Source organism: Cryptomeria japonica, chromosome 10 (assembly GCF_030272615.1).
Source record: "Cryptomeria japonica chromosome 10, Sugi_1.0, whole genome shotgun sequence".
In the NCBI taxonomy this organism is placed as follows: domain Eukaryota; kingdom Viridiplantae; phylum Streptophyta; class Pinopsida; order Cupressales; family Cupressaceae; genus Cryptomeria; species Cryptomeria japonica.
This window is the reverse complement of record NC_081414.1, coordinates 847331280-847354940: the sequence shown is the minus strand read 5'-3', so window position 1 is coordinate 847354940 and position 23661 is coordinate 847331280.

Genomic DNA, 23661 nt, shown 5'->3' with positions numbered 1-23661 from the left:
GCACTCTTGGAGTGGATATGCTGGATTAGGATGTGGAGATGGAGGAACAAGTGGATCTTGTGGAGGATCTGAAGGAATGATAGGATCTTGTGTTGGAAATGAATTTGGAAGGATACTTTGATCTTGACAAGGAGGAAGATCATTGGATTCCTCTTTAAAGGTGCTTTGCTCTTGACTTTTAATGGGATCATTGGAAAGGATGGAAGGGATATCTTGATCTTGCTCGGGGAATGGAGTGTCTATAGGACTTTGAATAGGATGGACAAGAATAGGGGAATCATCATGAGTGTTTGGGAAGATGGAGTCCTGGTAAACAATTGGATGGGATGATAAGGTTTTGGGATCTTGATCTTCTTTAGGACTCATTTCTTCATGTTCTAAATTATCCTCTTGACATGGGGTTGGACTTTAAATATGCATGGGGGATTTTGGCAAGGGATTAATGCTTTGGGATGAAGGAAAGGCAATTTGAACATTTGTAAGATTAGACATTCCAATCATAAGGCTTTCTTGCATCTTAGATTTGGATCCACTTTTTGGTATTCGAGGAATCACTTCTTGTTGAGGGACACCTGTCATCAACATTTGTGTGGCCTTCATTTGATCTGGTGTTAAAGGTGTTGCATTAAACAATGGATTGTTTATTATTTTGAGTGTGGACTTTTGAGGAATAGTCACTGTCAATGCCTTTGAAGCACGTTTACTCATCAAGGTGGGTTGGGTTTCTTGTTGCACATGTTCTTCATTTGGATGCGGAGAGAAACCTAACAACTCACCGCCTTTTTGTTTTTGCACATTAATTTTCTTACTTGAGGAGGTCACATTACTCATCATGTCAAGAAATTTTTGTGGGAACCTCTTAAAGAGCTTATTCAAGAATTTATCCATCTTTTTTGTCAACTTTGGATCCTTAAGGTACATAACAACATCATCAGAGACATCGAAATCGGATGAAGAATCTGGTTGGACATTTGGATTTGTTTCTTGGTGAATGCCTTGATCTGAACCAAATCCTTGTGAGAGAGTTGGTTCTTCATACAATGTTTGTATTTCCTGTTGCAAGTTTGGTTGATTCCAATTGAAAGGTGCATTTCCTCTTGGAGTTGGTGGAACACTCCCATGTCCTGGTTTCATAGGTACAAATACTGGTTCATATAATGGAGGTGGTCCAAGTTGAACCATTCCATATGGTGGTAGAGATGTGTTTGATGAACCTTCAACTTGCACTGTTTGACTAGTTTGACACTGCGAATTTACTATGTTATCCATGGATTGATACATTGGTTCACTCATCTTTTTAGATCTTGATCTTGTCTCAACTGGCATGTCACTTATGCAAATACAATTTTTTTTGGAAATTTTCAAGGATAATGTATGATATGCAACTAAATGCAAACTAAATATATGAAAATGCAATCTATGTTTTTGGTTGTTTTTGAAGACAAACTTTTGAAATGCAAATCTAAGAGATGGACCCTTAGGAAATTGAAATGGTGCCTAGGCCTCAAAGGACAAAAGGACCAAGTGACAAAAGGACAAATTGACAATGTCTCACCTATATGCTTGGATACTAAGCTAGGTTTGACGAAATGATATTGGTGACAAAAAGGACAAAAGACTTGATGAGGTCTAGACTTCTTAACAATGACTTAGGGTTTACCAAAGATTTGGATTGCTCAAGTATGACAAGACCTAGGTTTGATACTATATGCAAAAGGATAATTAATATGCAAATGATCTTAATATGATAATGACTTAGGCTTAATGAAGAGCCTTGGGATATACAAATGCAAATGTATGACAATGGTATGACTTTAATGCAAGAGGACATATGCAAGTGGACGACTCTTATTGATATGCAAAAGAAGTATGACTTAGGTGAAACCTAACCTTGATACTTGACAATGACTTTGAAAAATGCAACCTAGGATGAACCTAAATGCAAGTGACATGAATGTTAAGACAAGATTTGGAACAATGTTTGATAACCATGTTGGAAGATGTGTTTCAAACCTTGTTGAATGTTTGTTGGATGAATGTCTCTTGTGTTTAAATCTTATGTTGGATCAATTTGTTTGCTCTTGAAATGGAATTCAACTTTTGACAATCAAAGAATACAAGATATTGCAACTTAGACTGAAGACAATCATGCTCATTTCCACATTTCTTATGGTAGGCAAAGACATTAGGTACTTGAGAGGTAGACTCATTATGAGATTCAAGGAGAATACATAGATGCTTGACCCCACGGGCTCCCCTCCACGGCACTCACTTCTCAGGGCAGCCAAGCATCAGTTCCCATGGAATCTCCCCATGGTGAACTTAGTATCTCTTCCAAGTATCCGAATTTGTCCTTCTCAAGCAACTAGAAGGGTTTTTTGGCCTCTAAAAACAAGGTTTGTAGTAAGGATTTCTGTTAAGCATTACTCCTTGATGTCATGCAAGCATGATTGAGACATTAAGCCCATCAAGATACCAAACAAATGTAGTCGCGCAAGCACGATTTAGACCAAGAGGCCCTACTTAGATGTTGATATGAGAAAGAGTTCAAGGGGCATCACTTCCCAAGTAACTGCGATTCCCACGTAACACTTCCTTCAAAGCTTTCGCTCATCAGGTATTTTTTTATAGTGAGTTAGAATGCCAAGGAATTCTAGGCGTACTCACTTTGGGTCGTTCCCTTCTCACGATTATCACTCGCTTGCTAAAACAAAGTGGTCGGGAAGGCAGGCCCTCTAATGGAGACAAACAATCAACCACACAAGCATGGTATCGAAGATCTGGATTTCTGATCACCCTATGAAGGATGAGAGCATACTCTCCTACTCCAATGTCATACTTAACAAACAAAGCAAACAAGGGTTCATTTCCTCCTATTTAAAAATCACTAAGTGCCTAATTAAAAACTCAAACACACAATTTGGTTGTTTCTCCAAGGCAACCTGCAAAACACATGTCAGAAGTTTGATTTGTTGTCTTTGACCATTGAATCTGCATAACACATGTTAGTAGTTTGATTTTTAGTCTTTGTCATGCGTATACCAAGATCCTGCACCAACAATTAGTACCAAAATCCAAAACACAGATGATCTGATTTATAAAAACTATCAAAATTTCAGTCCACTTTGAGAAGGCATAACTTTCTCATCCTAGCTCCAAATTACAAACCGTTTAATGCGTTAGAAAGGTATTCAAATAATCTAGAACCAAATTTCAGAAACATTGAAGATGTTTCTTCATGTTTCCATCCACAACATTTGTCCAAAAATGCACTGAAGACCCTCAAAATTGCAATTTACTAAAACATAGAAAATTTTTCAAGTAAAAACTGCATTTTTTACCTCTGTTCTGGACTTTACACAGGCGCAAAAGTCATGACATAGGCGCAAGATGTCTGACACAAGCGCAGAATGTCTTGACACAGTCGCAAGACTCTTCAACACAGGTGCAAGATGCTTCACACAGGTGCAGAAGTGTCCAGAATGCACTGCACGGCCCTGTTTTTGAGTTTTTGACCTGCAAATCAGCTTAGAAGCACTCCAAAACACAGTAAGATGGTTAGAAGGTTAGTATTCACGTCGGGTTCACCAATTAATGTACACGTAGAAATTAGGATTCATCAAAAGATATAAGTAGATCAATCAAAACATTAAACATGATAGCTCAATCAAAGAAATACTCATTGCAATGAACCTAATTCTAAAGCACATTCAATGAAGGTATGAAAATGAAGCATTCAAAAGAAAACATTATGCAAACCAGATTCAAGATTGAATACTCCTTCCATGCGGCTCCATTGTTGTTCTTTCCTCTTCAATAATTTTGTGGATCTCACCTACAAGTGCTCACACAATTGAAAGCAAAAAGGCTCAAGAGTACTAGAAACGAAAGTTCAGTAAAAATTTGAGATTCATGAAGGATTTGATTGAAGAAAACATCCAATTTATAGAAGAATTGGATAAATGAGCAAATTAGTATGAAAGAGATTTGAATAGAAATTCAAATCAATAATAGCAAAATTATGACATATCCATGACAAATTGCTATGCAAGGCTTATGACAATTCATGACAAATTTCTATGTCAAGAATTTATGACATTTTATGACAAATTCATGACAAATTCTATGACACATTTCTATGTCAAGAATTTTATGACAATTTATGACATTTTATGACAAATTTCTATGTCATTGCCATAAATTTAGGAAAGAAATAGGAGAAAATTGAATTTAAGAATTAAGAAATTAGGAAATTAGAAAATAATGAAAATAGGAAATTAGAAATTGAAAGAAATTAGAAATTAGGATTTAGTGAATTAATTAATAATTTTTCATTTATTAATCAATTCACAAAGAGGAATAATTAGACAATTAAATGAAGATTTAATTGTAATAAGGAAACTTAGGATAAATAAGTAATTTATTTAATCCTAAAGGAAGAAATGACAAATTAGGTTAAATGATTGAATCATGAAACCCTAGAAGACGAATTAGAAATGCGAGGATGATAATTAGGTCTATAATTGACTTGATCATGTTCTGATTTGATAAATGACCAATGCGACAAAATGATTTGATTGATAGATGCGCCAATTGACGAGGAACAATGACAAATTGATCCAAATTGACACAATTGAGACAAATAATGATCGATGACAAATCAGTTGAAAAATGACAAAATTGACAAAATAGATTGCAAGATGACAAGATTAGACATGACCACGATCGATGACAAATCGATCGCAAAATGACAAGATTGAAGGATTGATGATAAATCGACAAGATTGATAAACTGATCGCCAAATGATAAGATTGAAAACAGGACAAAACCCTAATTAGGATTGACGATGTCCAAAATGATAAGATTGATAGGAGGACAAAACCCTAATTAGGATTGACGATGTCCAAAATGATGACAAATGAATACACACATTGATGCGACAGGGTAAAATCGATCAAAATCATGACTGAATATTGTTGTCGACAAGACCAAATTCAAGGATGAGATGATTGAAGAATATAGAAGAATGACTCGATGTTCGCAAATGATAAAGACCAAGTGCGTGACATAGGAGAAATGTTAATGCGATGCAAAAACCTAAAATGAGGCAATGCGCAAATGTTAAAGTATGACTTCGCAAGCGCTGACCATTTTTGGGTGTCTACAGATACTACTACAGATAGTAAGTGTACATAAATGGGGTCTGCACATGCAGAAAGGCCAACAGCCTAGAGCTCACTACTCAATCCAAAAATGGGAGTCACACTAACTACATTTGGATGGTTCAATCCAATAAGAATGTACTGCACAAAATAGCATCTTCATATGTTGGATTCAGTACCAGTGTAATGTTGATATACTTCTACAAAAACATAACTTCACCTTCAAATGATGTCTTCGTGTATTCCTTTTCTTGATCTCGCACATACCTTCACACAATTATTTTTTGCATTCCACACTTGATCTTACAAATAAGATCTTACATTTATACCATACCCTAAGACCAATTTTAGTAGGTCGGCTCTACAAGATATTACAATAAAAAAAATTTACAAACAATATAATATCTAATGCAATAACTGATTGAACATGTTGGCTTAATGCATTTACAATACTAATAAATCATTTCCATAGCGTGCCATGCTGATCTGAAAAAGATAAACCTGTCGGTGTAACCCTAGATAACCTAGACCTATTTGCAAGTAAAAGCAAATATGCAAATATGAATATACCAATGATTAATTCTTCAAAACAAAGTGTCCACATGACGTCTTTGACATTACCAAGTGTCTTCCATATCATTCCAGGTACCGGTGAACATTATATCCTGTCGGTGAACCATATACTAGTAACTGTTGCACTGTTTACTTGCTTGCCGGTGAATGTTGCTGGATCTTCAAAGTGCTTATTTTTAGTAGGTGTTGACATCAATGACAAAACCATACCAAAATACCAACAATCTACCCCTTTGGCATTAATGGCAACACAAGATGGAAAAACCATCAAAGTACCAAAACAAAAATGCCAAATACCAAAAATCAATCAATCTCCTTTAAACAACAATTTCTCCTCCTGGGAGCAACATGAGTTTCCTCAATTGTGTTTTTCAAAATCTCTCCCCAAATGTGTTTTTCCATAGATATCTCTCCCCCTTTGACGTCAAATGCCAAAGTTACAAAAATCAAGTTCATACAAAATACCAACTACTCCCCCTGAGAAGTAGCTTCCTCATCAAATACCGGAATAAGATTTGTCTTTTTAATTCTGTCAGTTGATGACAATCATCAACTGTCTAAGTTTCTACCAGTGGTGGTATGACTCCAAGCTGATCTCTGAGATATTCAAAGGTCTCTTTAGGCAAAGGTTTTGTGAAAATATCTGCAAGCTATTCTTTAGTGTTCACATAAACTAGTTTTATCTCCTTTTCTTCAACTTTTTCCCTTAGAAAATTCAGTTTGATAGAAACATGTTTTGTTTTAGAATGTAATACCGGATTCTTAGATATATCAATTGCTGTAGTGTTATCACAATATATAGTAATAGGTTCCTTGCACTTTACCTTTATGTCTTTCAACATTTGTTCAAGCCATAGTACCTGTGTATAGTTAGTTGTTGCTACAACATATTCTGATTCTGCTATTGATAAAGATGTACAACTCTATTTCTTACTTAACCAAGAAACTAATCTCTTTCCAAGAAAGAATGCTCCTCCATTGGTGCTCTTTCTATCATCCACATCTCCTGCCCAATTTGCATCTGTGTATGCACATAGGTCAAAATTTCCATCTCTAGGATACCATAATCCAAGATTTGTTGTGCCTTGTAAGTACCAAAAAATCCTTTTTACTGCTGATTCATGATTTTCCCTAAGATTACTTTGAAATCTAGAAACAATACATACTGCATTCATGATATCAGGTCTAGTTTGTGTCAAATACAATAAACCTCCTATCATAGATTTGTATCTAGTTAGATTAACAGGTGTAGATTCATCCCTTTGAGATAATTTGTCATTTGTAGTCATAGGTGTGCTTACCGGTTTAGAGTTCTCCATCCCAAATTTCTTTAGTAATTCTTTCAAGTACTTGGATTGACTCAAAAATATACCTTTATCAGTCTGTGAAATCTACAAACCTAAAAAGAATTTTATTGTACTCCAATCATAGACATTTCAAATTTTGCTGCATCTTAAGAGAAAATTCCTTACATAATCCATCTTCTCCTCCAAAGATTATATCATCAACAAAAACTTCAATAATCAAGATATCATCATTAGTTATTTTGTAATATAAATTGCTATCTGCATTTCATTTAGTAAAACCAATCTTCAAAAGATACTTATCCAACCTTGCATACCAAGCTCTTGGGGTTTGTTTCAATCCATACAGAGCTTTTCTTAACCTGCAAACCATATCATTGTCATCTATCAAAGAAAATCCATCAGGTTGTTCAATGTATACTTCTTCAAGATCTCCATTCAAAAATGCACATTTAATATCTATTTGATAAACTTTGTAATTCTTGTGAGCTACAAAAGCCAAGAATAATCTAACGGCTTCAATTCTGGCTACCGGTGCAAAGGTTTCATTGTAATCAACTCCTTCTTTCTGAGAGTATCTCGTACACACTAGTCTTGCTTTATTTTTGACAGCCTTACCATCTTCATTAAGTTTGTTTCTAAATACCCATTTGGTTCCAATTACATTTTTATCTTTAGGCTGGGGAACTAATGTCCAAGTATTATTTTTCTCAATTTGTCCTAATTCTTCTTCCATATGTTTAATCCAAAATTTATCTTCACATGCCTCATTGATAGATGATGGTTCAATTTGAGAAATAAGACATACCTCTTCATTTGCCAATCTTCCTCTTGTCATAACTCCTTTAAATTTGTTTCCAATTATCTGATCTTCAGAATGATTCAATCTTACATACCAGGGTGTCTTAGTTTGCTGTTGTTCTTCAATTACTGTGGAATTCTTTGATGATACCGGAGTAACTGGATCTTCATTCTGTACCGGTGGATTCAGTGTAGGTTCATTTGTCATAATTTCTATTGCCGGTTTAGAGTCTATATACCTTGAAGTTCCTCTAAATTGTTCATCAATCTTTACATTTGTACTCTCAACAATTTTCAGCAATCTCTTGTTAAAACATCTATATTCCTTGCTCTTAGATGAATAACCAAGAAATATTCCTTCATCACTTCTAGGATCAAATTTGCCAATATACTCATCTCTTCTAATATAACATTTACTTCCAAAAATTCTGAAATACTTAAGAGTAGGAGTATTACCAAACCATAGTTCATGAGGGGTCTTACCAATTTCACCTTTGATGTGAACTTTGTTGAATGTATAGACAGCAGTGCTAACTACCTCTCTCCAATACACATGTGGTAGATTTGCTTATAATAACATACTTCTTGCTGCATCCAATATAGTTTTGTTTTTCCTTTCAACAACTCCATTCTGCTGTGGTGTTCGAGGTGCTAATAACTGTCTTCTGATTTCATTCACTTCATAGAATGTATTAAAGTCCTTAGATCTGAATTCTCCTCCTTGATCTGATCTTAAACATTCGATTTTCTTATCAGTTTCATTTTCAACCATTGCTTTGAATAGTTTGAACTTTCCAAGTGCTTCTGATTTTTCTCTGAGAAAAGTAACCCAACACATTCTAGAATAATCATCAATAATTAGCATGAAATATCTATCACCTTGTAAGCTTCTAGTTCTAGTTGGACCACATAAATCAATGTGAATCAAATCAAGAGCATTATTGTATTTTTCTGGATTACTTTTGAAACTAGCTCTAACTTGTTTTCCAAATTGACATTCCTTACAAATTGTATTCTAAGGTTTCACAATTTTAGGTAGATCTCTAACTACCTTAGAAGTACTGATTTTTACCATGCAATCAAAGTTTACATGACATAGTCTCTTATGCCATAACCAACTTTCATCTATATGTGCAATCAAACATGCCTTTTCACTATTATTCAAATGAAAGATATTACCTCTAGTCTGATTACCGGTTGCAATTTCCAAACGAGTTCTATTCATGATTTTGCATTTTCCATTTTTAAATTGTAACTAAAATCCCTTCTCAACTAATTGACCAACACTTAAAATATTATGCTTTAATCCTTCAACATAGTAGACATTGTCAGTGTTATGCTTACCATCAAGAGATATTGAACCTTTAAATTTGATTGAATAGGCTTTGTCATCTCCAAATCTTACTAAACCTCCATTGTATTCTTGAAAGTTCAAGAATTTACCTTTGTCTCCAGTCATGTGATGTGAGCATCATGAGTCAATGATCCATTCATCCTTTGTTTCAACTTTAGTTGCTAGGGCTTGTTCTACCGATTGAGCAGTAGGTGCTGGTTGATCTTCTGTTATAGCAACAAAAACCCATCCATTGTCTGTTGGATCCTCATCAGATCATCAGTCACACCTTCATCAACAATATGACAAGATTTGTCTTTGTTCTTCTTAAATCTGTATCTCTGATATTCAGGATTAGGCTTGTATGTTCTTCTAGCTTCTTCTCTTAGTCTAGCATGTCTATCAGGGCATCTTAAAGCCATATGACCAATCTTATTGCAGTTAAAACATTTAAAGGGTGCTTTACCTTCATACTTACTTCCAATTGGACCTTTTGGCATTTTTCTTGTGAATAATGCTTCAAGTTCTTCAAGCTCTTCATTCTCCTTCCTGGTTTCTTCAAGTTCTCTTGCATAAAAGGCTCTCCAGTCTAATTTATCAAATGATGGAGTAGATGATGTTGATGCTTTAAAGGCCAAATCTGTCTTTATAGTAGCAACAGGACCAAATTCCTCAATTTCAAAGGCTGAAAGTTTTCCAATCAATGTATCCCTAGTTACTGATGTATTAGGAATTGTTCTCAACTCATTTATGGCATTAACCTTCATTTTATATGCCGGAGGCAAACCTCTTAAGATTTTTGAAACAATTTCATCCTCACTCAAAGTTCCTCCACAACATTTAATACCCAAAACAATTTCATTTACTCTTTCCATAAAAGCAGAAATCCTTTCATCTTCTTCCATTTTCAGATGTTCATACCTGACTCGAAAGCTTTCAAGTTTTGCAATTTTGACTATGGAATCTCCTTCATTCAATGTTTCCAAATGATCCCAAATAGCTTTAACAGTAGACCTATCTGATAATCCCATGATTTGTTGATCTCATAATGCACTCAAAAGTGCTTCTCTTGCTTTGCAATCATTCTCTTCATCTTTAGCTAAGGTAGTTGAAGCAATCTGACCAGCTATAGTAGCAGTATAACTATTCTTAGTAACTTCCCAGATGTCTTTACCAATGTAGTTCAGATGTGCCTCCATCTTGATCTTCCATATCCCATAGTTGGTTCCATCGAGTTTAGGACTGTCCTTCCTGAAATAATTAGTAGACATTGGATCTCCTCAAGTTGTTAAACTTCTGCAAAAGAGGACTATGCTCTGATACCAATTGTTAGGTCCTCGAGACAATTGAGAGGGCGGGGGGGTGAATCAGTTGTCTTAATAAATTCAAACCAAAACCAATTAACCAACTTAATGCTTAATATTGGTAAACCAGTTAAGTATGTCGGTAGGTAGTGTTAACAGTAAATTGCTATACCCGTAAGGATTAATGCATGAAACATAAACATAAAGTCATCCACAACACATGACACCAATATTTGTATGTGGAAACCCTTTAAGGGAAAAAACCATGGTGGGAAACCTTACCCACAATCAGATGATACTACTGCATATAGTAAGTGTACATAAATGGGGTCTACACATGCAAAAAGGCCAATAGCCTAGAGCTCACTGCTCAATCACAAAATGGGAGTCACACTGACTACAGTTGGATTGTTAAATCCAATAAGAATGTACTGCACAAAATAGCATCTTCATATGCTGGATTCAGTACCAGTGTAATGCTGATATGCTTCTACAAAAACCTAACTTCACCTTCAAGTGATGCCTTCGTGTATTCCTTTGCTTGATCTCGCATATACCTTCACACAATTCTTTTTCGCATTCCACACTTGATCTTACAAATAAGATCTTACATTTATACCATACCCTAAGACCAATTTTAGTAGGTCAGCTCTACAAGATATTACAATAAAAACATTTTACAAACAATATAATATCCAATGCAATAACCAATTGAACATGTCGGCTTAATGCACTTACAACACTAATAAATCATTTCCATAGCGTGCCATGCTGATCTGAAAAAGATAAACCTACTGGTGTAACCCTAGATAACCCAGAGCTATTTGCCGGTAAAAGCAAATATGCAAATATGAATATACCAATGATTAATTCTTCAAAACAAAGTGTCCACATGATGTCTTCGACATTACCAAGTGTCTTCCATATCATTCCAGGTACCAGTGAACATTATATCCGGCCGGTGAACCATATACCAGTAACTATTGCACTGTTTACTTGCTTGCCAGTGAATGTTGCTGGATCTCCAAAGTGCTTATTTTCAGTAGGTGTTGACATCAATGAAAAAACCATACCAAAATACCAACAGTAACCATGTCCCAACTAGCTGTGATGGCGGTATGTGTGAGACTCATGGGCAACCATATTTACAAGAAAATTTCTATTTACAAACCAAAATTGGTTGTTTACAAACTTGAACAAGAAAAAAACTATTTATAGTAATTAAAAAGATCTAAAATGAACCAATGGTACAAAAAAACACAAGAGTAACTCAATCCATTGCTGGATCAATGGATTCAATCCATATTCTATTGCAAAATTGAGTAAAACTAGCCAAAATTGTTGTCAACAAGACTGAAAATGAGTAGTTTCAGTTGTTGGACTTACAAAACACAATTCACCAACCTTGGTAAATGTGCAAGAGAGGTTTTATATAGATTTCCCATGTATGGAGTCCTTCCATGGTGTTGGGAAATCCCTAACTCCACTGCTAACCAATTTTAGGACAAAATTTGTCATGACAACTTTCAAAAGTTGTCTTGACAACTTTTTGCAACTTTGTGATTTTTGCACTTTTGGTCTCTCCAACTTATGAGACCTATTTCAAGTCATCACATATGACATTTCAAACATGTCTAAGACCTATTTAACCCTTTCTAATTCTTTTACCAACTTTTGACACTTTTGACCAACAAAAAAGGCCAAATACCTACTCAAACTCACTATTTACACAAAAATGCAAACCTAAGTAAAATGAACTCAACCTAGGACTACATTGACACAAAATACTTACTCTTGGACCCTCCTAGAGTCCTTATTCACCATTGAATTGGCTAGGGTTAGTACAAGCCAAAATTGTGAAATTTAAATTGCCTAAGTCCTAGGTGCTCCTGCACCACTCCTGCCAGCACCGCCAATAGCGCCAATCATGTCATTATCATGGTGTCAAAAGCCAGATGTCTAGCCCTCATCTCTAGTATTGGATCTTGAAACACTCATCTCAATGCATCTTTGTCTCTCTCTCAATCATAGGGAACTAACTCCCCATCAATCAATATTCTCAGTATCCTATATACATCCTCTAACGCGACTGTCATCTCACCCATCAGCAAATGAAATGTGCAAGTCTCTGAGTTCCATCTCTTAGCTAGCACAGTCAACAACCCCATGTTCTCCTGAAACTCAGGCACATACAGAATATGTTGTAGGCCCATAGCCTCAACTACTTCTCTCTCCTCGAGTGTAAGCTTTTCTCATAAACCTTGAGTCGACAGGAATCTCTCTCGTGACTCCAACATTAGTAGGTCCTCCTGCAGTCAAGAAAATCAACTGTTTCAATCCTAGTGGTACTCCCTGTTCATCAAAAAGTGCTTCTTTTTATCCTAATGGTACTCCCTGTTCATCACAAAGCACTTCTTTCTATCCTAGTGGCATTCCCTTTTCATCACAAAGTGCAACTCTTTTTAGTACTCCCTGTTCATCACAAAGTACTGCATTTTATCCTAGTAGCATTCCTTGTTCATCACAAAGTGCTGATTTGATCCTATCCTAGGGCCTCTACTTGAGTGTATCCTCTTGAGTATTTTCCTAATTGGCAACATATGTTCTATCACATAATTGTCAATCCTAGCCCTGTCTGCTATTCTAGTCTTCCCTAGAGGATCTGCTTGAGTGTATCCTCTCAATATCTTATCTAATCGATAGTGTATGTTCATCACAGAACTGTTGATTCCACCTTGAAGACATAAACATGCATTCATGACATAAACGTGCTTGCATACTTCACAAACATGCCTATCCTGCATAAATGCGCCTAAAATACACAGACGTGCTCGCATTGAACATAGATGCTATTACAATCGTAGACACACCTGGCACCAACCCAGATGCTCCTAACCTACCTAGATGCACTTGGCACTAACGTAGATGTGCCTTAGCATTTTTCCCCCTGCTTGACCTTTTTCTAGACATACCTAAAGTGCATTTATTACCCTACTTGACATGCATTTATGACAACAATTAATGCAATAAAGTACAAGGAGGTTTTGTGGTACTCACCGGCTCTCCTGCATCTTCTTGCCTCTGATATTAGTGAATGCAGTCGAATCTGTGCACCAATGCCATCGCTGCTAATTGTTGACTACTCTCTCTGCACTCTAATCTCTTAGGTGCATGGATGACAATGAGGATGTTTTCCCTTGGAGTCTATCTTATAGACTACCCTAGCCCTAGTCTCTCGAGTAAGTCTTCTTTATCTTGTGACTCTGTCACCCTATCCTATCTTGTCATTCCATTCTAGCCTTTCTTTCTTCTCAAGAGATTGTCTGTGATCTTTCTAGACATTTTCATCCAATCTCTTGAGGGGGCATATCATGTTGGCATTTTTTATGATGTTGTGATTGTCATTGATGGACAAACACTTTCCTGATATATGAGTTATGATCAACCAACATTTGTTCCAACCACTATTATATATTAGTATTTAGACTATCGGTGTTTTGTAGAAGATGTCTACTGGTCACAGATTGACTGAAGACCCAAGTGGTATGAAGACCCCAAGCGGTATGAAGACCCAAGTGGTATGGAGACCGCAAGTGGTTCAAGGATATCAAGTGGTATAAAGGAACAAAGCGATAGTTAACACTTTGATTTACCAATCTTCATTTTTGTCAACTGCTAATCAATATATTGTATGAATCGGTATTACTCTGTGATGAGTTACCACCTGATATTTCTGTGATGAGTTATCATTCACCAGCACTTTGACGGTGATTTTGTGTCATGTTATCAAATGTGTCTAGATGCACTAAGCCTAGGAACTTGTAATATAATCCTATTGGACCGACATAAAATAAGATTCCTTTATAAGGACATCATGTCGAGGGTTTGCATGTATGAGGATGAGTGTTTTGTATGTGCGATTATAGAAGAGAAGAATAGGTCTGTGTGAAGAGTTAGAGTGTGGAGATATTGAAGACTGAAATAATGCTGAAATGCATTAACAATGTGCTATCAAGGATCTAATTAAGCAATCTGTGCTATTAGCTAGATCACTCACTTGTTGATTACTCACATCTTCGACAAGTCTGAAACCCTTAACTGGGTAGGCCCAAAAAAGCCTTTGTAAATCCTCTAACAAGGTGATTCACAACTGTGGATCTAAAAATCCTTCAACAAGGTAGTCTTTAATAGGACTTATCTCCTAACAGAGATCAAGATTCCTAACAGGATCTATTTTGATGAAGAACATTGTATGACCTTAACCAGTCTGGTTTCTATTCTGCAGATAGTTACTTGTGAGTTTCTGCTCACCATGGTTTTTTTCCCATTTGGGTTTCCATGTCAAACATCTTGTGTTATGGTGATTGTTCTCTTGTGGGTGAATACTTTGTTTTGTATTTGGTTTGCATTTATCTTAACCAGTTTATTAGTGAATCTGTTGTACCGGTTATCTGCTAAATTGTTTAAGAGTTTGTTTACAGTGTTTTTTGGTATACTAATTCACCCCCCCTCTTAGTATTTATCAATTGGTATCAGAGCCAACCCTTCTATAAGTCTAACCACTTGGAAGGAGAAATGGGGTAATATAGTGTGAGGGAACTTACTCATCATCTCACTCAGACTGAGAGAACCTATGATGAACTCAAAGTCAAGTATAAAGCCTCTTTGGCCAAAAGAAGAGAGCATGCTGAGAGACATATGGAACTTACTAAAAATAGCACTTCTGATGAGCAGAATGGATTCCCTAGTTGAAGAAGTTGAAAAACTGAATGAATCCAATGCCAACTTGAGAAGGGAGTTGGAAGGTCTAACTATCAGAATGTGTCAAGAGCTTGAGAATAGAAGGAAAGTTGAAGATCTGGTAAAAGACAAAGATAATGAGATCTCCAAGCTGAAACAAGAAATCAGTTCCCTTACCACTCATCTCCAAGAGAGTAAAGTGTAAAAAAAATAAATGCAAGGTGAACTAAACATGGCTATCTCTGAGAATGCAACCTTGAAGGAAACCAATGCTGCTATTTCCAAGGAACTTACTGAGTCAAAAGAGATACTTGCCAAATTCAATCAGAGTACTACTAAGCTAGAGAAAAAGCTTGAATTGGCAAAACTGGTAAAGGATACCACTGAACTTGGTTTCTCTTGGTATGAGGAAGGTGAGACCTCTGGAACAAAAGGTAAAGCATCAAAGAAGCAACCAACATCAAAGGATAAAGGTAAGCAAAAATTTAAACCTATTTGCTTTAATTGTCTCAAAGAAGGACATACTGCTAATGTGTGTAGAAGCAAGGGCTACAACAATTTTCCTTACTTTCTAAACAATAAGCCTAGAACCAATAGATTCAATAGAAACTATTATGCATGCAACAAGTTTGGGCATAGAGTATTTGAATGCAGGTCATTTTTGCACTGTTAGGTCCCGAAGACAACTGAGAGTGGGGGTGGGGTGAATCAGTTGTCAGATGAATTTAAACCAAAAACAACTTAACCAATTTACTACTTAATACTCGTGAACTAGTCTGTTATATCGGTGAACAGTTTTATCAGATAATTGTAATACCGGTAAGGATTCCTGCATGAAACAAAAAGACAAAGTCATCAAAAACACATAACACCAATATTTGTATGTGGAAACCCTATAAGGGGAAAAACCACAATGAGAAACCTTACCCACAATCAGATGATACTACTGCAAATAGTATGTGTATACAAATGGGGTCTGCACATCCAGAAAGGCCAAGTGCCTAGAGCTCACTGCTCAAACACAAAATGGGAGTCACGATGACTACAATTGGATGGTTAAATCCAATAAGAATATACTGCTCAAAATAGCATCGTCATATGCTGGATTCAGTACCGGTGTAGTTCTGATATGCTTTCACAAAAACCTAGCTTCACCTTCAAATGATGCCTACGTGTATAGCTCTGCTTATTCTCGCATATACCTTCACACAATTCATTTTCACATTCCACCACCGATCTTACAAATAAGATCTTACATTTATACCATAACCTAAGACCAATTTTAGTAGGTCGACTCTACAAGATATTACAATAAAATCATTTTACAAACAATACAATATCCGATGTAATAATTGATTCAACATGTCAGCTTGATGCATTTACAACAATAATAAATCATCTCCATAGCATGTCGTGCTGATCTGGAAAAGATAAATCTGCCAGTGCATAACCTGGACCTATTTGTCGGTAACAAAAAATATGCAAATACGAATATACCAATAAACAATTCTCCAAGACAAGATGTCCAATCAATGTCTTCAACATAACCAAGTGTTTTCCATGCCATTCAAAGTGTCGGTGATTATTATATCCTATCGGTGTACCATATACCAGTGACTGTGCATAAGTCACTAGCTTGTCGGTGAATGTTGCTTAATCTCCAAAGTGCTAGAGTTTAAGTAGGTTTTGACATCAATGAAAAAACCATACCAAAATACCAACAATCCCCCCCTTTGGCATTGATGGCAACACAAGATGGAAAAACCATCAAAGTGCCAAAACAGAAATGCCAAATACCAAAATACCAACAATCTCCAAAGTATAAGTAAACTCTCCAAAGTAACAATCTCTCCCCCTAAGAGTAACATGAGTTTCCTTACTCTCCCCCTAAGAGTAACATGAGTTTCCTTATGTATTTCCATACCAATCTCTCCCCCTTTGACATCAAATGCCAAAGTTACTACAAAACCAAGTTCATATATAAAATACCAACCAGTTTAGTATACCAACTACTCCCCCTGAGAAGTAGCTTCCTCATCAAAGCCGGAGTAAAATATTTCTCTGTTAATTCTATCGATTGATGACAAATATCAACTCTCTAAGTAACTACCGGTGGGGGTATGACCCCAAGCTGATCTCTAAGATATTCAAAAGTCTCCTTAGGCAGAGGTTTAGGGAAAATATCTACAATCTGCTCTTTAGTATTCACATAAATCAATTTAATTTCTTTTGCTTCAACATTTTCCCGTAGAAAATTCAATTTGATGGAAACATGTTTTATTTTAGAATTTAGTACCGGATTCTTAGATATATCAATTGTTGCAGTGTTATCATAATAGATAGTTATAGGTTCCTTGCAATTGACCTTTATATCTTTCAACATTTGTTTAAGTCATAGTACCTATGTACAGTTAGTTGCTGTTGCACCATTTTCTGATTCTGTTGTTGATCAAGATGTACAACTTTGTTTCTTACTTAACCAAGAAACTGGTTTGCTTCGAAGAAAAAATGCTCCACGAGTGGTGCTTTTTCCATCATCCACATCTCCTGCCCAATTTGCATTTGTGTATGCACATAGCTCAAAGTTTTCATCTCTAGGATACCATAATCCAAGATTTGTAGTGCCTTGTAAGTATCAAAAAATCCTTTTTACTGTTGATTCATGATCTTCTCTAGGATTACTTTGAAATCTTGAAACAATACATACTGCATTCATGATATCAGGTCTGGTTTGTGTCAAATACAGTAAATCTCCTATCATAGATTTGTACCTAGTAGGATTAACAGGTGCAGATTCATCCCTTAAAAATAGTTTGTCATTTGTAGTCATAGGTGTGCTTACCAGTTTAGAGTTCTCCATCCCAAATTTCTTTAATAATTCCTTTAAGTATTTGGATGGACTTACGAATATACCTTTGTCAGTCTGTGAAATCTGTAATCCTAAAAAGAATCTTATTTCACCAATCATTGACATTTCAAATTCTTGCTACATTTTAATAGAAAAGTCTTTACACAATCCATCTTCTCCTCCAAAGATTATATCATAACCAAAAACTTCTATAGCCAAGATGTCATCATTAGTTACTTTATAATATAAGTTGTTGTCAGCATTACCTTTAGAAAAAACAATCTTCAAAAGATACTTATCCAACTTGCATACCAAGCTCTTGGAGCTTGTTTCAATCCATACAAAGCTTTCCTTAACCTCCAAACCATATCTTTGTTATATTTCAAAGAAAATCCATCAAGTTGTTCAATGTAAATTTCCTCTTCAAGATCTCCATTTAGAAATGCACATTTAATATCCATTTGATATACTTTGTAGTTCTTATATGTTGCAAAAGCCAAAAATAATCTAACTGCCTCAATTCTAGCTACCGGTGCAAAGGTTTCATTATAATCAATTCCTTCTTTCTGAGAATATTCCTTACACACTAGTCTTACTTTATTTCTGATAACCTTACCATCTTCATTAAGTTTGTTTCTGAATACCCATTTGGTTCCAATTACATTTTTATCTTTAGGCCGGGGAACTAATGTCCAAGTGTTATTCTTCTCAATTTGTTCTAATTCTTCTTCCATAGCTTTAATCCAATATTTAGCTTCACATGCCTCATTTACTGATGATGGTTCAATTTCAGAAATAAGACATACCTCTTCATTTGCCAATCTTCCTCTTGTAATAACTCCTTTGTACTTGTTTCCAATTATCTGATCTTCAAAATGATTCAATCTTACATACCGAGGTGTCTTTGTTTGTTGTTAATCCTCAATCATAGTGGAATTTTCAGATGGTACCCATGTAACTGGATCTCCATTTTATACTGGTGGTTTCAGTGTAGGTTCATTTGTTATAATTTATGTTGCCAGTTCAGAATCTATATACCTTGAAGTTCCTTTGAATTTTTCATCAATCTTCACATTTGTACTCTTAACAATTTTTTGCAATCTTTTGTTAAAACATCTATATGCTTTACTCTTAGATGAATAACCAAGAAATATTCCTTCATCACTTCTAGGATCAAATTTCCCAATGTACTCATCTCTTCTAATATGGCATTTACTTCCAAATATTCTGAAATATTTAAGAGTAGGAGTAATACCAAACCATAGTTTATGAGGGTTCTTACCAGTTTCACCTTTGATGTGAACTTTGTTGAATGTATAAACCATTGTACTTACTGCCTCTCTCCAATATACATGTGGTAAGTTTGCTTCTGATAACATACTTTTAGCTACATCCAAGATAGTTTTGTTTTTCCTTTCAACAACTCCATTCTATTGTGGTGTCTAAGGTGCTAATAGTTGTCTTCTGATTCCATTCACTTCACAGAATGCATTAAATTCCTTAGATGTAAATTCACCTCCTTGATCTGATCTTAGACATTTGATTTTCTTACCGGTTTCATTTTCAACCATTGCTTTGAACAGTTTGAACTTTCCAAGTGCTTCTGATTTTTCTCTGAGAAAAGTAACCCAACACATTCTAGAATAGTCATCAATCATTAGCATGAAATATTTATCACCTTGTAAGCTTTTAGTTCTAGCCAGACCACATAAGTCAGTGTGAATTAAATCAAGAGCATTATTGGATTTTTCTGGAATACTTTTGAAACTAGCTCTAACTTGTTTTCCAAATTGACATTCCTTACATACTATATTGTGAGGTTTGACAATTTTGGGTAAATCTCTAACTGCCTTAGTAGTATTGAGTTCTACTATGCAATCAAAGTTTACATGACAGAGTCTCTTATTCCATAGCCAACTTTCATCAATATGTGCAATCAAGCATGTCTTTTCACTGTTATTCAAATGAAAGATATTACCTCTAGTCTAATTATTGGTTGCAATTTCTAAACCAGTTCTATTCATGATTTTGCATTTTCCATTTTTAAATTGTAATTGAAATCCTTTCTCAACTAATTGACCAACACAAAAAAGATTATGCTTTAAACCTTCAACATAGTAAACATTGTCAGTAGTATGCTTACCATCAAGAGATATTGTACCCTTACCTTTGATCAAACAAGCTTTGTCATCTCCAAATCTCACTAAGCCTCCATTATATTCTTGAAAGTTCAAGAATTTACCTTTATCTCCTATCATATGATGTGAGCATCCTGAATCAATGATCCACTCATCCTTTACTTCAATTTTAGTTATCAAGGCTTTCTCTACCGATTGGACTGTAGGTGTTGATTGATCTTTTGTTATAGCAACAAAAACCCATCCATTGTCTGTCAGATCCTCATTAGAATCATTAGTCACTCCTTCCTGAGCAAGATAACAAGATTTGTCTTTATTTTTCTTTAATCTATATCTCTAATATTCAAGGTTAGGCTTGTATGTCCTTCTAGCTTCTTCTCTTAGTCTAGCATGTCTATCAGGGCATTTTGAAGCCATATGACCAATCTTATTGTAGTTAAAACATTTGAAGGGTTCTTTGCCTTCATACTTACTTCCAACTAGGCCTTTAGGCATTTTCCTTGCAAATAGTGCTTCAAGTTCTTCAAGCTCTTCATTTTCTCTCTTGCTTTCCTCAAGTTCTCTTGCATAAAAAACTTTCCAATCAAATTTGTCAAATGATGATGCAGATGGTGTTGATGCTTTAAAGGCTAGATTTGTCTTTATAGTAGCAACAGGACAAAATTCCTCAATTTCAAAGGCTGAAAGTTTTCCAATCAATATATCCCTAGTTACTGATGTATTAGGCATTGTTCTTAATTCATTTATAGCAGTAACCTTCATTTTATATATCAGTGGCAATCCTCTTAAAACTTTTGAAACAATTTCATCTTCACTTAAGGTTCCTCCACAACATTTAATACCCAAAACAATTTCATTAACTCTTTTCATAAAAGCAGAAATCCTTTCATCTTCTTCCATTTTCAGATTTTCATACATGACCCGGAAGCTTTCAAGTTTTGCAATTTCGACTGTGGAATCTCCCTCATTCAGTGTTTCCAAATGATCCCAAATAGCTTTAGCTGTTGATTTGTCTGATAATCCTATGATTTGCTGATATGTTAATGCACTCAAAAGTGCTTCTCTTGCTTTGCAATCATTTTCCTCATCTTTAGTCAGATTAGGCAGATTAGGCGAATTAGGTTGATTGGAAGTAGGAGTAGCATAGCCATTCTTTGTAACTTCCCAAATGTCCTTTCCAATGCAATTTAGATGTGTCTCCATTATGATCTTCCATATGCCATAGTTGGTTCCATCAAGTTTAAAACCGCCCTTCCTGAAATAATTAGTAGACATTGGATCTCCTCAAGCTATTAAAATTCTGCAAAAGAGGACTAGGCTCTGATACCAATTGTTAGGTCCCAGAGACAACTAAGAGGGGCGGGGGGGGGGGGGGGGTGGGTGAATCAGTTTTCAGATGAATTTAAACCAAAAACAACTTAACCAATTTACTGTTTAATATGGGTGAACTAGTCTGTTATACCAGTGGATAGTTTTATCAGATAATTGCAATACCGGCAAGGATTAATGCATGAAACAAAAAGATAAAGTCATCCACAACACATAACACCAATATGTGTATGTGGAAACCCTGTAAGGGGAAAAACCATAGTGGGAAACCTTACCCATAATCAGATGATACTATTACAGATAGTAAGTGTATACAAATGTGGTCTACACATGCAGAAAGGCTAAGTGCCTAGAGCTCACTGCTCAAACACAAAATGGGAGTCACACTGACTACAATTGGATGGTTAAATCCAATAAGAATGTACTGCTCAAAATAGCATCTTCATATGCTGGATTCAGTACTGGTGTAGTTCTGATACACTTTCACAAAAACCTATCTTACCTTCAAATGATGTCTGTGTGTATAGCTCTGCTTATTCTCACATATACCTTCACGTAATTCCTTTTCGCATTCCACTACCGATCTTACAAATAAGATCTTACATTTATACCATAACCTAAGACCAATTTTAGTAGGTCGACTCTACAAGATATTACAATAAAATCATTTTACAAACAATATAATATCCGATGTAATAACTGATTCAACATGTCGGCTTGATGCATTTACAACAATAATAAATTATCTCCATAGCATGTTGTGCTGATCTGGAAAAGATAAACCTGTCAGTGCATAACTTGGACCTATTTGCCGGTAACATAAAATATGCAAATACGAATATACCAATAAATAATTCTCCAAGACAAGATGTCCAATCGATGTTTTCAACATAACCAAGTGTTTTCCATGCCATTCCAAGTGTCGATGATCATTATATCCTGTCGGTGTACCATATACTGGTGACTGTGCATAAGTCACTAGCTTGCCAGTGAATGTTGCTAAATCTCCAAAGTACTAGAGTTTTAGTAGGTGTTGACATCAATGACAAAACTATACCAAAATATCAACATGCACAAAATAGAGAGATATACTCCAAGGACTCAAGGAGTTATCCCAGAACCCTCTGTGAACCGGAATCCCAACCAGTACAATACCTATGACCATCGGTTAGGTGGTTATCAAGCGACAACCAGTTGGAGAAGAACCTATTTGATCTGTCATGGTAGCAGTCACACTGCTGCAACTTGCAAAAGGAAGAATGGTAGTATGAATAATGGACCATGGAGAACACCTGGAATGGTATGCTATCATTGCAACAAACCAGGACACACTGCCAGAACTTGCAGAATGAGAAAGAACCTATCGGATGATATACTGATCACTCCAGAAGGAAAGATTGATGTTGAAACTGTTCAAGTGAGAATGAATAAAACTTGGAAAAACAAATCTGATGAAGTGTCATAGGATGAACTGGTTTTTGCACCTAGTGTGGAAGTCTCTGAACCGGCAAACTGATCTTCAAAAAAGCTTAGGGGGAACAAATCGGTGAAATGTTTCGAACCCCCAATTTATATTGGTAAAGACCTTAATCGGTATATGTTACCTATCAATTGATAGAAGACTAGATCCTCATTGTCTATTAGATCCTCATCAGAATCATCAGTCACTCCTTGATCAACAAGATAACAAGATTTGTCTTTATTATTCTTAAATCTGTATCTATGATATTCAGGGTTAGGTTTGTATGTTCTTCTAGCTTCTTCTCTTAGTCTAGCATGTCTATCAAGGCATCTAGAAACCATATGACCAATCTTATTACAGTTAAAGCATTTAAAGGGTGCTTTACCTTCATACTAACTTCCAGCTGAACCTTTAAGCATTTTTCTTGCAAATAGTGCTTCAAGTTCTTCAAGTTCTTCATTTTCTCTCCTGCTTTCCTCAAGTTCTCTTGCATAAAAGGCTTTCCAATCAGATTTGTCAAATGATGGTGTAGATGATGTTGATGCCTTAAAAGCTAAATTTGTCTTTATAGTAGCAACACGACCAAATTCCTCAATTTGAAAAGCTAAGAGTTTTCCAATCAATGTATCCCTAGTTACTAATGTATTAGGTATTGTTCTTAACTCA